Consider the following 13,327-nt stretch of genomic DNA (forward strand, 5'->3'; position numbering starts at 1 on the left):
GTAGTGGGCAAGATACGCATGTTATACTAAGGCATCGTGATTTTGAGGTGGGGACTCTGGAGGTTTTGACCTGAACAAACAGGCATGATGTTCATCCAGAGATCTTAGCTTTGATAACAGGGAATACAGCTTTATTGAAACTGTTCAACTGTTGCTAAGATTTCCTCACTCAATACTCCTACTCCAAGGCCAGGCAGCAGTGATGGATTTCTCATGAAAGCTTTACACGCAGATTTCATGTCATTTCCTGCAAAGGAACTTGCTGTATCGCATCCTGTTATTGGGTGGAAACCTGGTAAGGCCTGGTAGACATTGCTGGAAAAGGCTGATGGATATCATGGACTGGAATAAATTTGGGATTCTTATTGGTACATGCACACATCCATAGCTCGTCTACAAACAAGTCCTCATAAATATATCAGTAACAAGTACATCAGTGTTACGGCAGTGGACTAACAGTCTCTGTTAGCCTGACTTTGAAGTATCAACTGGGTACAGCACCAGTCTCTTGTCTGCTTCTTCCTGATCAGACGTGTCTGCTATATCTCCATTGATGCAGCTGCTTTCTCAATATCGTGAAATTGGGATTTTTCTGTCACATAATTAGACACAAAGTCCACAAGATCCCCTTGGTTTTCTGGAAGATCAGTGAATGCATTCCACTGCTTTGAAAGGGGCACATCTGGACTGTCTACTTTCCATTGGATTGTTCTGCAGTGAGAGGCAAACTTGTGCTCCCTTCTTTTTACGGCGTAGCCCGAAGGGCAAAGCCGTCTAGAACTGTGTTTGTCGTCTGTCCGTATGTCCGTATGTCCATATGTATGTATGTATGTATGTATGTATGTATGTATATTCCTCACAACATCAGAGCTGAGAATCTGGTCACATGACAGGGGTGATGTGATGTGATTACGTCTGTGATGTAATTACGGCATACGACAGCTTACTCCACACACCACCATTTTGATTTATATGCCGTTTAGGCCGAACATATCGTCGAACCTGTCATATATCACAATCGCCATGCTCTACCTTTACATTTTTCATTCAGTGTGAAATACAAACAAGCAGATTATTAAAATGACCATCAAATATCGAAAGCATAGGTGTTACGGGTCTTCCAACGACACAGTACGTATAGGCCTTAAGCTTCATGCCTTTGGCATATATATATATATATATATATATATATATATATATATATTGTAACGGATTTGGGAAACTGTGCACTGTGTGTAATTGATTGTAAATATACCCCCTTTGTGTAATGTAATGATTCGTGTAAATATCTCCATTCGTTGTTGTAAGATCAAAGGTCGTCCTTTAGTTAGTCCATCGCACACACGTAGAAAACCATAGGACCTTCTCAATAGTTATTTCATTATTATGTGTTTCAGTTTAAGGCTGTGTCTCCACTAGTTGATCTTGCATTGCATCAAAACAAATAAGATAGAGCCGCTTTTCCATAGCGTTTGCCTCCATTACCAACTGCATTCGCCTACATCTCCAACAGCATTCGCCGCCATTGCCCATGTGCTCCAACGCGGAGAAGAAGTGCGTGGCCCACCCATCGTCATCAAGAGGTGGAGCCAGGAAGCCCTTACGACCAACCAGGAATCGGTGGGCATGGCTTGGTAGGGCGTGGCTATATAACCCGTCACGGGAAGCCCCACCGCCAGATGAGTGAAGGAGCACGCATTGAGAGCGCATGAGGCAGAGTTTTTGAGGGGGGTGCGCTGGACAAGTTCTGTGGAGTGAGGTACGAGAGAGAGACGACGCTGCTTCAACCAGCCCCTGCGCCAGCTTTGACGCGCTGCCGCGAAGCAACGCCACCGTGTGAACCAGAGTGCGGGGAGTCGGCGGCTGCTCACCTCCAGCCCTGCCGTTTGCACGGACCTGAACCTCATCCTTCCAGCCCTGTGGTCCCACCTTCTCATCCCTCCAGCCAATCCTACCTGCAATTCCCCATTCGTGTGAGTCTGTTTGTGTTGTCCTGTCCCTGGGGTTTAAGTAAGCCGGTATAAGCTAAGGATTGCCCTGTGTATCTGCTTCTTCCTATTCCCTGTAAATTACTTCGTTCTTCTTTTCTTCTTCTGTGGGTTTTGTGTAAATAATTATTTATTTAAGCGTTGGCCGAAATCGCACCACAGGAACTCAATGGAGAAATCACGAAAGCGATCGGATGAAAAATTAATTATAATTAATAAATCCCTGTTCTTTCTTTACCTTTGGTTCCTTCTTTGTCATCCGATCGCTTTAGTGATTTCTCCATTGAGTTCCTGTAGTGCGATTTCGGCCAACGCTTATGAATCGGGTTAGTCTTTGTTAACGGCTCGAACTCCGGGTTGCTAAAACCGCTCGGCAACGAGTCCACCTAAAACCGTGGTTCGAGCAGAAGTTATTCCCTCGTTCCCGGCTGGTGGTAGTAATTAGGTAAGTAGCGAGCCCCTAGGCCTAACAAACCCTACCTACCGTCGGTCCGGGAAGGACGTTGTAGCTTTGAGGACTCACGTCGGTCAGTGACAGACAAGGGGATCAACCCCCCTTGGTAAGGGGAAAAGGCCGACGTTGAGAACCGTAACAATATATATATATATATATATATATATATATATATATATATATATATATATATATATATATATATATATATATATATATAACTGTGAGAAATATTTGAAACCACAGTACGAGCAGGGCGTCTCATTTGCATTGAATAAATAATCGGGAGATTAAATCAGACAGACGCGGCCGTAGTTTCAGGACTTTGAGGGGAGGGGGAGGGGGAGGGGAGAGGGGAGGGGAGGGGGGAGTGGAGGGGGAGGGGGGAGGGAGGGGGGAGGGGGGAGGGGGGCATGGCTTGGTAGGGCGTGGTGTGAACGTTGAACACAACGGAAGTGAAAGTTGAACTTGGGGCTGACTCAGAAGAAGACCTTTGTTGGTCGAAAGCTTGTCAAAAATTAAAGATCGAAGTCCTTAAGCTACGTCCGCGTCTGATTTAATCTCCCGATTATATATACTAGGGCGTGCCCGTACGTGGGTGCAAAAAATACATGCGTGCAAACAACAACAACAAAAAAAAACTTTGAAACCACGTGGCAGTAACGACCACAGAACCCCCCCCTCTATTTACATGAAATGGTTTGGTCCATTCGCAAAGCCAAAGCGAACGGCTTGCGAGTACGGTAGAACCCCCCCCCCCTCTATTTACATGAAATGGTTTGGTCCATTCGCAAAGCCAAAGCGAACGGCTTGCGAGTACGGTGACCATACCTTGGGAACCACTTGTCCGATTAATTTCAAACCTTGAAAAGGCACATCCTCAGGTCCCCAGCAATATATCTGGCAAGTTTCAATTAGATCGGACCCGTGGTTGTCGAGAAACAGCGGTCACAGACAAACACACACACACACACACACACACACACACACAGACACACACACATACACACAGAGATTACTGGAATTATAGATAGATATATATATACAGTATATATATATAATTATATATATATAATATTATATATATATATATATATATATATATATATATATATATATATAATGGTATCTGTAATCTGTTCTCCAACCTAATGAGCGGACAACATGACGTCATCGCCATGCACGTCCGCCTTGCCTGCAAAGTTCCAGAGGAACCATCTAGCAGTGCGTCATTACGGATTTTAAATACAGATACTGTCACAAGTGCATGCAAAACTCACAGTTACCGACCTGGTTTCGCCCTTGTTGGGGCTTCATCAGGGCAACGCAGTGAGGCTTTCCATACACTTGTAACTCTGTGACCCTTTCGGTTTTTATATCAGTCACTATGCGACCTTCATATCATCAGTGGATAATCCGTAATGTCCGTAATGTCCGTATAATCCGTAATGACGCACTGCTAGATGGTTCCTCTGGAACTTTGCAGGCAAGGCGGACGTGCATGGCGATGACGTCATGTTGTCCGCTCATTAGGTTGGAGAACCAGATTACAGATACCATTATTAGTAACTCCCAACGCAACCAGGTCGACTCCATATGATGAGTGGATACCAGAGATAACGTCACCGCGTGGCAGGCGGTGCTTATCGCTCCCAGCAAGGTGCAGCAGCAGCTGTATGGGACACCTTGCTGGCGGTTCTCCACTGATGATATGAAGGTCGCATAGTGACTGATATATATATCCCTCCCCCTCCATCCCTCCCCCTCCCTCTCTATATATATATATATATCTCTCTATATATATATATATCTCTCTATATATATATATATATATATCTCTCTCTATATATATATATTGTTACGGACACGACTTTGATGTTAAGGTGGGCCGAGCGGAATGGCCGTCGTGTCCGCACAAATTACCCGATTATACTCGACGTTGACGGAGCCGCGCTACGCTGGATCAATAAAGGAAAAGAAGACACCCGGCTGGATTATAATGACAGACACCAATGTTTCGATTCTCAATTATATTCGTACGGAAAGGTTAGATTACAGGGGCTAGAGGTATATCACAGGAAGACAGGCACTTAGACACACTCTTATATTGACCCCGGACAGACGACAGATAAACGGGACAACGGCTGACTCACACGGGGATTGATGGCAGGGAAAGGCAGGTATCGGTGGCTCCAGGTGCGCCTGCGCTCGGGGCAGAATCCACACGGTTCGGTCCGGTCCAAAGATGCGGGGAGGTCACAGCGCTCGGAGGTAACGTTCTTTCCCAGGCGGGTTCGCTTCCTCTCAGCGATCGCAGGCAACGTTCTTTCTCAGGCGGGGCGCCTCTGACTCAGCGCGCGCAGGTACTTCTTTCTCCAGCTGGGGGCGCATCTGACGTCACATCCGGCGCGGGGCCGCGTATATCCGGCGGGGAGTGACACGCCCTCGGCTCGTTAGCTCCGCCTCGTGGAATCGGCACGTTGCTTCTCATTGGGTGCGTGCGGGGGGGTTACCGGCTCCGCCCTTGACGAGGAGCCAATGAGGAGACAAATGGGATCGGGCCAATTCCTACTTGTTATTGAAGGCTCCCCCCGGGGTCGGCTCGGCTGGACGTTCTCGCCCCTCACTGTCGCGACTTCCTCAACTGGGGTGCAGCCAGCTACCCTTGTGCCCCTTACTATAGTGCGTGGTTCTGTACTCACATTTACTACTCGGACGGCCACCACCGGCCCGTCCGTTTTTACAAGGGTGCGGCCCACGATCAAACCCGGTATGGACTGCGCTGCCACCGGTTCGACCAGGCCGCAGGACTCCTGCCATGTTGGGCGAGCTGCCCACCGGGCCGGCACTATCGCCTCGGCCCTTGGGGGAATGGTCACGGCCTCGGAAGCCTCCAGCTCCGCTCTCTCGGCCGTGCTCACTCCCCCTAACGGCAGCTCTTCTACTCCCACCTGCAGGATCCCCCGGCACAAGTCGATTTTACAACCGCTGGCAGTCAACAGGTCCAACCCTATTAAACATGGGTCGCACACCTCCGCCACCCAAACATCTATCTCCCTCCTTACCGACCCTAACTTGAGGGTCACAGAACCACGCCCTATGATCGGGGCCGTTACCCCGGTAGCAAGCTGCAAACTATAATTTTGCAGGCGCTGGATCTTATCCCAGCCACCTGCGCTCGAATCAAGGACCACAGGGCTGATGATCGTGGCGCTAGCTCCTGTGTCCACTACGGCGTCTACCCCCACGCCGGCAATTTTGCATCTAATTGTCAGGCTACCGGTTCCAATTTGGCCACAATAAATGACCTGTCGCGTCAATGAGGGCTCTCCTCCATCCTCTGTTGCCGAACACCGCCCTACGTGCCCGACACCTTCTAGTTTCCCGGGGTCTGGCGGGGGGGTGTCTGGGGTCGGCTAACCCGCTCCCCCCTGGGCGGAGTTGAGGACCTCAACCGCCGGGGATCATCCCGGCGCATGGCTCGACAGTGCCGCGCCAGGTGACCCGGACGGTTGCAAGTATAGCACCTCACCTGATAAGGTGCTTGCCTCCGGAATTCCAAATTCCCCCCCCTGTAGGTCCGAATTGGATTACCCGCTCGTGGTCCACCGCGGGCCACCTCCGGGGCCGCCTGCCATGGTCCAGGTCCCGCCAGGCGCTGGTCCACCAGCCTCCGGACCATGCCTGCCAGGTCAGGACCCACGTCGGGGGCGGGTCCCCTAAGGGGTCCGCCCTCCATCGGGGGTCCCACCTGGCGGACCGCCATTGCGAGACGCTCGCCCCCCTCGGGCTAGGGGCCTCGCTGCTTCCCAACGGGCCGCAGCGTCAGCCGCCTGGCTCAGAGTCTGCGGGCGCCACATGGCGAGCTGTTGCCGGAGCTCAATATCCGGGAGGGCCTGGATAAAATGGTCCAGCGCCAGGCTTTCCCGGGAATCCGCTGCCATGCTAGCATGTGCGATCCCCACTGCGCGGCGAATGTCGTGGGCAAGTTCCCCGATGGCTTCCTGGGGCTTGCGTTTTCGCAGCGCGAGCTGAGCTTTAACAAGCTCGCTCTGCTGTTCTATGCCGAATCGATTAATTAGGGCGTCGCGGAGGGCTGGCAGGGTGAGAGCACCCGCTGGTAATGCCGTCAGCACCTCCGCCGCCGCGCCGCGCAATGCGGCCACCAGGTGTACTCCACCTTCGTCCTCACCCCAACCGTTGCCCTTACACACACAGTCGAACTGCGCCAGGTACGCGCGTAGATCACTCTTGCCGTCATACGGCGCGAGTGGGACCTTGTGGGACCACCTCGTATGTGAGTCGTTGCCCGCCTGCCGGACCCCGTGCGTCGCCCCTTGCGGGGTCAGCGCGGGGCCGAACCGGCCGGGCCCCCACAGTACACTACCCCCAAGGGGCTCTCGTGCCTCCCCGGTCCCTCCAACAACTACCCCTGTTGGTGTCGATGCATGGGTCACACCTCCGCAACCCGCTACCCATTCCATACCACCACAACCTTGCTCACCCACACCTCGCACCTCTCGTTCCATACCCTCCGGACCAGCCATACACCTCACTCTTGGCCTCTCACGAACATCCGGGTCTATCTCGACCCCCAAGCTTATTAAATCACCTGGCGCATCATACGCACGACCATATTGGTCACCACTTACACCGGGTCCTCTTTCTCTTCGCTTCTCCTCCATCACCTGCGAATCCCTCATCCGGTTAATGAGCACATCATCACGATCCGAACACAGACTCTGGACCAATTCTTTTACCTCCTCTTTTATCTCTTTCTTATCCTCTCTCCGTCGCTTTTTAATTTCGCTCACCCCCTCTTCCACTTCTTCTAATTTCTGCTTCACCTCCTTCATCTCCTCGTGCGCCCCTTTAAGTTCTTCCTCTAACTCCACTTTATTTTTTTCTATGTGCTCCCGCACCTCCCGCTCTTTAACCTCCATCACCTCTACCACTTTGTTCATTTTTTCCGTCAAGTCCTCATGTACCGTCTGACACTCTTTTTTAATTACCCCTACGTCCTTTTTCATCTCCTTCTGCGTCGATTTTAACCCCTCTATTACCGCTGTGTTCTTCTTTACCTGGTCCCCCAACTCCTTTTGTCCCACTGTCAGTTGTTCTACTCCCAGCGTCAACTCCTCTATACCCCCTTGCAATTTTACAGTCCCCTTTCTCACCTCCTTCTCCATGCGCTCCTTACAGTGCCTCACCTCCTCGCGCACTCCTCCGACCTCCTCACTCACTCCTCTTCTGATCTCCTCTCCCATCACTTGCATCTCCTGCCCAGATGCCACCCTCATCTGCTCCATTTCCTCCCTGTGAGCATCCAATTTCGTTTCTACCCCCATTCTGACCCCCTCTATCTGCTGCTCCATTTGTTTAACTTCCCTTTCCGCTTGGTCCCTCATGTCCCTCAATTTGCCTTCCATACTGTTTTCTAACCCCTCTAACCCATTTTTCACTCCCTCTATCTGATTCTCCTGGGCAGCCATTCTATTTTCTACCCCCATTAACCCATTTTTCACTTCTTTTATCCCGTTGTCTAACCCCTAAAAATTATTGTCTAACTTCCCAAATTTCTTGTCTAACCCCTCACCAGTACCCCTCGCTTCGTCCCTCATTACTCCCAATTGCTCACTCTGAGCATCCATCCGGTTCCCCATTACCCCCATTTGGCCCTCCAATCGCTCACCCTGAGCATCCATCCGGTTCCCCATTACCCCCATTTGGCCCTCCAATCGCTCACCCTGAGCATCCATCCGGTTCCCCATTACCCCCAATTGGTTACTCTGCAGTTTGAGGGACGCCTGCATTTGCGCCATAAATTGCTCCATGAGGACCTGCATCTGGGCCATCCCTCCCACTTGTGCAGCGGGTGCGGCCGCCGTAGCTATGTGCGAGGCGCCATTTCGCGCGTCTGCTACCCCCGCTGTTTCGCTCTCCTCACGTGTCTCAATTTGGTCCTGGACCGACCCTGCTTCACTCTCCCCTACCGGACCCCAGCCGTCTTGATCCGCCATAGCGCGACTTTCAAAATTCGAGTTTCGTAACACAAATCCAAATTTTGCTGTTATAATTTCGTCGAGCGCAGTAAACCGCGGGACCGCGCTCCGGATAGATTTTGTCGAGCGCAGTACGCGCTCCGAATCGATTTTCCCTCCCAAAATTTGGGCCTAACTAATTTAGTCCCGGGTCCGAATCTCACTCCTCGACACCAACAGGGGTAGTTGTTGGAGGGACCGGGGAGGCACGAGAGCCCCTTGGGGGTCGTGTACTGTGGGGGCCCGGCCGGTTCGGCCCCGCGCTGACCCCGCAAGGGGCGACGCACGGGGTCCGGCAGGCGGGCAACGACTCACATACGAGGTGGTCCCACAAGGTCCCACTCGCGCCGTATGACGGCAAGAGTGATCTACGCGCGTACCTGGCGCAGTTCGACTGTGTGTGTAAGGGCAACGGTTGGGGTGAGGACGAAGGTGGAGTACACCTGGTGGCCGCATTGCGCGGCGCGGCGGCGGAGGTGCTGACGGCATTACCAGCGGGTGCTCTCACCCTGCCAGCCCTCCGCGACGCCCTAATTAATCGATTCGGCATAGAACAGCAGAGCGAGCTTGTTAAAGCTCAGCTCGCGCTGCGAAAACGCAAGCCCCAGGAAGCCTTCGGGGAACTTGCCCACGACATTCGACGCGCAGTGGGGATCGCACATGCTAGCATGGCAGCGGATTCCCGGGAAAGCCTGGCGCTGGACCATTTTATCCAGGCCCTCCCGGATATTGAGCTCCGGCAACAGCTCGCCATGTGGCGCCCGCAGACTCTGAGCCAGGCGGCTGACGCTGCGGCCCGTTGGGAAGCAGCGAGGCCCCTAGCCCGAGGGGGCGAGCGTCTCGCAATGGCGGTCCGCCAGGTGGGACCCCCGATGGAGGGCGGACCCCTTAGGGGACCCGCCCCCGACGTGGGTCCTGACCTGGCGGGCATGGTCCGGAGGCTGGTGGACCAGCGCCTGGCGGGACCTGGACCATGGCAGGCGGCCCCGGAGGTGGCCCGCGGTGGACCACGAGCGGGTAATCCAATTCGGACCTACAGGGGGGGGGAATTTGGAATTCCGGAGGCAAGCACCTTATCAGGTGAGGTGCTATACTTGCAACCGTCCGGGTCACCTGGCGCGGCACTGTCGAGCCATGCGCCGGGATGATCCCCGGCGGTTGAGGTCCTCAACTCCGCCCAGGGGGGAGCGGGTTAGCCGACCCCAGACACCCCCCCCGCCAGACCCCGGGAAACTAGAAGGTGTCGGGCACGTAGGGCGGTGTTCGGCAACAGAGGATGGAGGAGAGCCCTCATTGACGCGACAGGTCATTTATTGTGGCCAAATTGGAACCGGTAGCCTGACAATTAGATGCAAAATTGCCGGCGTGGGGGTAGACGCCGTAGTGGACACAGGAGCTAGCGCCACGATCATCAGCCCTGTGGTCCTTGATTCGAGCGCAGGTGGCTGGGATAAGATCCAGCGCCTGCAAAATTATAGTTTGCAGCTTGCTACCGGGGTAACGGCCCCGATCATAGGGCGTGGTTCTGTGACCCTCAAGTTAGGGTCGGTAAGGAGGGAGATAGATGTTTGGGTGGCGGAGGTGTGCGACCCATGTTTAATAGGGTTGGACCTGTTGACTGCCAGCGGTTGTAAAATCGACTTGTGCCGGGGGATCCTGCAGGTGGGAGTAGAAGAGCTGCCGTTAGGGGGAGTGAGCACGGCCGAGAGAGCGGAGCTGGAGGCTTCCGAGGCCGTGACCATTCCCCCAAGGGCCGAGGCGATAGTGCCGGCCCGGTGGGCAGCTCGCCCAACATGGCAGGAGTCCTGCGGCCTGGTCGAACCGGTGGCAGCGCAGTCCATACCGGGTTTGATCGTGGGCCGCACCCTTGTAAAAACGGACGGGCCGGTGGTGGCCGTCCGAGTAGTAAATGTGAGTACAGAACCACGCACTATAGTAAGGGGCACGAGGGTAGCTGGCTGCACCCCAGTTGAGGAAGTCGCGACAGTGAGGGGCGAGAACGTCCAGCCGAGCCGACCCCGGGGGGAGCCTTCAATAACAAGTAGGAATTGGCCCGATCCCATTTGCGAGATGGTAAATCGTAGTAGCGTAGAGTTGGGAGGTACCCAGAGGGAGGCCTTACACAAACTGGTTGGGTCCCATTTGGACCTCTTCTCCCTGTCCACCGAGGATATTGGACGTACGGGCCTGGTGAAACATCAGATCCACACCGGTGAGGCCCGGCCTATTCGTCAGGCCGCCCGACGGCTCCCTTGGAGCAAGAGGGCGGAAGCTGACGAGCAGGTTGCAAAAATGCTCGACGCAGGTGTGATCGAGCCCTCGGGAAGTCCTTGGATGTCACCTGTTGTGCTGGTCAAAAAGAAGGATGGGACCACGCGGTTCTGCGTGGACTATCGCCAGCTAAACAACGTGACACTCAAGGACTCATATCCCCTGCCAAGGATTGATGACACCCTCGATGCCGTTGCGGGCTCAAATTGGTTCACAACTTTGGACCTCAAGAGTGGGTATTGGCAGGTGGAGATGGATAGGGCAGGGAAGGAGAAAACGGCATTTTCCACAGGTAAGGGACTGTATCAGTTTACTGTGATGCCGTTTGGTTTGTGTAACGCCCCCGCCACCTTTGAAAGATTGATGGAGCATGTACTAGGCGGCATGCCATGGCAATCATGCCTGGTGTACCTGGATGACGTCCTGGTACATGCCCAAACGTTCCCCCAGTCCGTAACAATATATATATATCTCTCTATATCTCTCTATATATATATATATATCTCTATATATATATATATATCTCTCTATATATATATATATCTCTCTATATATATATATATCTCTCTATATATATATATATATCTCTCTATATATATAAAGGAGTGTCTGTGTGTGTGTGTCTGTCTGGATGTCCGCTGATAACTCAAGAACTACACATCGGAGAAAAGTTTTAGACACAGATTCGGAATCAGCATAAAATCCCGGTGGTTTTAGGCTACGTTTTATTTTAATATCAATGGTTTTAAAAAAACGCGCCAGCTACAATTCCATGGTGTAGTTTGTGGCGGAGCTAGACGTTCGGGGTGTATTGCAATGGTTTGTCGGGTTTGGCTGTGGGTCCAGAATAGCTCCCATTTCCTTATGTTCTTCCACTTTTATTTTGGATCTTCTGTTACAACGCCTTCCTTATCTACCTTATATCCCCCCCGACGAGGCCTCTACATAATTTCATGCGGCAGAATTTCGTGCATTTTGAGTGAAAGAAGTGAGACGAAGTTGTAGGAGGAAGAAGTGGTCACTGTGGAAGCCTCGATCGTGAGTGGAAATGGCGGGAATTGCGTTTGTATCGCAAAGTAAAGGATCTGCATTCATTTCTGAACTTGCATTGGTGGATTGTTATACATCTGCATTATTTTTCTTTAAAAAACTTTATGTTGAACTTGAAGGCTCCAAGCATGGACTATATATATAGACATCATTGAGGTAAAAATAGAAGTAAAAAGCCTGCTATCGCTTGCCAAGCTAGCCGTTCCCTCCTCCCCCCTCCCTCCCCCTCCCCCTCCCTCCCCCCTTCCCCTCCCCCTCCCTCCCCCCTCCCCCCTTCCCCTCCCCTCACCCTGCCTCCCCCCTTCCCTCCCCCACCCCTCCCCCCCTGCCCCCTCCCCCTCCTCCCTCCCCCTCCCCCTCCCCCCATCCCCCCTCCCCCCCTCACCTCCCCTCCCCCTCCCTTCCCCCTTCTTCTCCCCCGCCCCCCTCCCTCCCCCCTTCTTCTCCCCTGCCCCCTCCCTCCTCCCCCTCCCCCTCCACTCCCCTCCCCTCCCCCTCACCTCCTCCCCTCCCCTCCACCCTACCCCCTCCCGTTCTCCCCTCCCCCCTCCCCTTGCCCCTCCCCCCTCCCCTTGCCCCTCCCCCCTCCCATTCTCCCCTCCCCTCCCCCTCCCATTCTCCCCTCCCCTCCCCCTCCCGTTCTCCCCTCCCCTTGCCCCTCCCCATCCCTCCCCCTCCCCCTCCCCCCTCCCCTTCTCCCCTCCCCCTCCCCCCTACCCCTTCCCCTTCTCCCATCCCCCCTCCCCCTCCCCCCTTCCCCTCCCCCCTTCCATTCCCCCCTCCCCTCCCCCTCCCCCATTATCGGTCCCCCTCCCCCTCCCCCTCCCCTCCCCTCCACCCTACCCTCTCCCCTCCTCCCCTCCCCCTCCCCCCTACCCCTTCTCCCATCCCACCTCCCCATCCCCCCTCCCCCTCCCCCCTTCCCCCCCTCCCATCCCCATCCCCCCTCCCCTCCCCCTCCCCTCCCCTCCCCCTCCCTTCCCCCCATTCCCCTCCCTTTCCCCCCTACCTCCTCCCCTCCCCCCTCGCCTCCCCTCCCCATCTACCCTCCCCTGCTCCCCTCTCCCCCTCCCCATCCCTCCCCCTCCCCCCTCCCCATCCCTCCCCCTCCCCATCCCCCCCCCTCTTCTCTCCTCTCCTCCTCCCCTCCCCCCTCTTCTCCCCTCCCCCCCTCTTCTCCCCTCCCCCCCTCTTCTCCCCTCCCCCCCTCTTCTCCCCTCTCCCCCCTCTTCTCCCCTCCCCCCCCTCTTCTCCCCTCCCCCCCCTCTTCTCCCCTCCCCCCCTCTTCTCCCCTCCCCCCTCTTCTCCCCTCCCCACCCTCTCCTCCCCTCCCGCCCCGTTCCCCTCCCCTTCCCCCCTCCCCTCCCTTCCCCCGCCCAGCAATGCCGGGTACTTCCCATGGCCAGCTGTACGTGGGCTGCTCGAGGGTTGGAAAACCAAGCAATCTTTATGTCTTGGCACCAAGTAAGAAAACCAGAAATGTTGTATACCAAGAGGTTTTGAGAAATTGACAATTGACAAAG

Source organism: Myxine glutinosa, chromosome 14 (assembly GCF_964187855.1).
Source record: "Myxine glutinosa chromosome 14, kmMyxGlut1.1, whole genome shotgun sequence".
NCBI classification, from domain to species: domain Eukaryota; kingdom Metazoa; phylum Chordata; class Myxini; order Myxiniformes; family Myxinidae; genus Myxine; species Myxine glutinosa.